Source organism: Anopheles coluzzii (assembly GCF_943734685.1).
Source record: "Anopheles coluzzii chromosome X unlocalized genomic scaffold, AcolN3 X_unloc_1, whole genome shotgun sequence".
NCBI lineage: Eukaryota > Metazoa > Arthropoda > Insecta > Diptera > Culicidae > Anopheles > Anopheles coluzzii.
This window is the reverse complement of record NW_026054419.1, coordinates 2921658-2925000: the sequence shown is the minus strand read 5'-3', so window position 1 is coordinate 2925000 and position 3343 is coordinate 2921658. Positions and strand designations below refer to the sequence as shown.

Here is a 3343-nt window from a genome sequence, read left to right as displayed (position 1 = left end):
AAGTCGACGACACTCTCTCTTCGTCACCTCGCCATGCCAGATGGGCGCAGCATATCGGATGACCGACTCTGCGACCGAGGCCAACAGTCGCGCTTTGCTGGTCTTTGGTCCACTGTGGTTGCGCAAGAGGCGGGTAACGGCATCTGCTATCTTCCTTGCCCGAGTGGTTACCTCTCGGACATGGGGCAGCCACGATAGGTGATCGTGAAGGGTCACCCCAAGGTAACGCATCGTGCGGGAAGATGTCACCTCCACGTCCCCTACTCTTATGGTGACCTGCGTAGGGTTCTTCGTGCTGGAGATAAGCACGCACTCCGTCTTTTCCGGCGCAATCTGGAGATGATGTTGAGCCATCCAGTGAGAGACACTGGCGACCGCCTCCTCGGCTGCAGCCTTCACTGCATTTACGTCGATGCCCGGAATCAGCAGCACCAAGTCGTCAGCATACGCCACCATCTCGCAGTCCTGCGGAAGGGCGACGTCCAGAACTCCATCGTACATGGTGTTCCACAGGGTGGGGCCAAGAATCGAACCCTGTGGAACACCAGCCGTGATGGACCGAGTTACTGGGCCGTCGGATGTCTCGAAGACCAACTCTCGGTTCTCGAAGTAGCTCCTCACGATTCTTTGCAGACCAGCAGGTACTCCTTTCATCTGCAGTGCAGTGGCGATGGCCTGCCAGCTTGCCGTATTGAAGGCATTCTTGACATCCATTGACACGACCAGCAGGAACCTGTTATCCCGCCCGTTCGTGCGGCGGAATCTCATCGCGCTCTGACCAGCCTCGATCACTGTTCGAATGGCACCAATTGTAGATCGCCCCCTCCGGAAGCCATGCTGCCTGTCTGACAGCCTCACCGCAGCAGGATCTTCCAGGTGGTTGTGAAGTCTGTTTAGAATGAGCTTCTCCAGCACTTTCCCTAAGGCATCCAGCATGCACAAAGGTCGGTATGACCCGCTGCTACCCGGTGGTTTCCCCGGCTTGGGGAGCAGTACCAACCGCTGTCGTTTCCATTGTGCTGGAAATGTAGCCGTTTCCAGACAGCTTTGGTACAACGCCTGGAAAACGTCCGTGTACGCAAGGATTGCAGCCTTGACAGCGGCGTTCGGAATTCCGTCAAGGCCCGGCGCTTTTTTGTTCGGCATGGTGCTAGCTATCAGACGGAGTTCCGGGATCGTGACTTGGGTCCATGGAGTCTGCTGGTCTGCAGGCTGTTCCTGTTCTTCCTCGGAACTGATGCTGGGCCAGTTGAAGGGCGGATGTTGCGGGAAAAGCTCTGTAACGATGCTTTCAAGCCTCGCTCTCTCCGTCTCGGGTGGGGCCCTTCCACCGCGAAGACGGGAGAGGACTACTAAGTACCCGGCTCCGAAAACGTTTTCCTCCGCAGCATCGATCAATTCCTGGAAGGCAGCCTTTTTGCTGGCACGTATAGCTCTATCCAGCTCAGCTTTAGCTGTTCGGTATTGGGCTGCAGCCAGACTTCGGTTCTGGAGATCACTTGTCTGCTGCATGCGATCTCTCGTCTGCTCGCAGTTCTGCCTAAGCAGAGCAATCAGTGGCGTCCACCAGTAAACGTCCCGATGAGGGTCGGGGAAAGACGACGTCATCCTTTGCATGGTTTTCTCGCAGGCCGATATCATTGCCGAGATCATTCCCTGGTGATTGACTGCCTTCTCTCGGAATCCCTCGCCATGTAGCGTGGCCAGGAAATTCTCTTTCGAGAACTGTTTCGTCTTAAATCGCGTGCCTGCATGTTGAAAACGCTCTCGCTGGCCCCGTTGACGTGACTGTCCTTGGTTACGCTGCTGGTCTGCTGACGCTGGGCCTACCGAATAGGTGATATACCTATGGTCAGATCGCGTGTCCGTGTTTCTTACCAACCAAGTGCTCGGCTGAGCTATGGACGAGCTGGCGAAGGTCACGTCGACAACGCTGGCAGTCGCCACACCGTTTCCAACAAAGGTTGCCACATTCCCTCGATTCATCAGCAGCAGGCCCAATTGCTGGGACGCCTCGAGCAGTACTTCCCCACGCTCATTGCTGCGTCGGCTTCCCCACTCCTCATGCCAAGCGTTAAAGTCTCCGGCAACTACTACCTGAGGGTGGGATTGGGCTTCCAATTCAATTGCTTCAACGAATTCCGCAAATCCTTCCCGCGACAGGCTGGGTGGCGCGTAGCAGCTTAGGAAGGTGATGCCACCCACCTTGGCAGCTATAAGGCCTGGAACATCACTGCTCCATTGTCCTTGTAGAGGGTATCGTCCTGTGGCCACGACTGCCACCTTTTTGGAGGCATCAACTGCCCATCTTGGGTTGTTCTCGGGTGGTCGATACGTGTGGGAAAGAACCAGCACGTCCACTTCCATTTGTCGGGCGGTTTGCAGGACCAGATCTTGGGCGATCCTGCCTCCACCCAGGTTCACTTGGAGGACAGGGATAACTGGCTTGTGGCCGCCAAGCGTTCATAGCGACGTGGCTTTTTGATCCTTCGATGTCGGCTCTTCCTATCATTGTGAAGCAAAATTCACCAAGCGTAGGATTGTTCACCCTTTCAAGGGAACGTGAGCTGGGTTTAGACCGTCGTGAGACAGGTTAGTTTTACCCTACTGGTGTGTGCTTATAGTCGCTATCTTAACGGAATTCCTGTGCAGTACGAGAGGAACCACAGGTACGGACCACTGGCTCAATACTAGTCCGACCGGACTTTGGTATGACGCTACGTCCGCTGGATTATGCCTGAACGCCTCTAAGGTCGTAGCCAATCCGAGCTGATAGCGCTTCTCAAACCCATTAGGTGTTCGGAAGCTAGCGGGCCTAACAACCCTCTGAGATCCGTTGGAGTCTGCGTCTGCAGCCCGGCGTCTCATCCCGCTATACCTAGGCCGCAACGAGTGGAGTTCGCTGCACGTGTTAGTACCGTAACTGGGAACGCCGTTGGCTTGAGCTCTGCCCAACGTGGATATACCTAGTTTCGACACCTATCAACCGCCCGCAAACGACGGGACTTCAGGCTGGGAGCTGCGAGTTGTAGAGATGCGTTCGCATCGATCCTCTCAGGCGACCCATGCTTGGTGGTTTGTCCGTGTGCCCCTTCCTCGATGTGCGCAAGCTCGTCTTGGTCTGGGGACCACGTCGACACAGGGGATACTTTTGTGAGAGCAAGAGTGTACTTAGTTGAGTGTAGCAAGGGATCGCGTGCCCCTTCCTCGATGGCGTAACGAACCATCTTGGTCTGGGGACCGTGGTACCGTGCTCTGGTGAAGCTTGGTGCGTGCTCTTTCCTTGTCAGACGAGTGACTTGACTTGGTCTGGAGACCGTTCCTTAACACTAGTGGACAAGAG

The 3343-nt window shown here is 55.7% G+C and overlaps 1 pseudogene; it reads left to right on the top strand.

Moving 5' to 3' along the window:
• The window catches only part of LOC125907617 (large subunit ribosomal RNA), a 7858-nt pseudogene extending 4776 nt beyond the window's left edge, over nucleotides 1-3082 (top strand).
• Nucleotides 3083-3343: the final 261 nt, after the last annotated feature.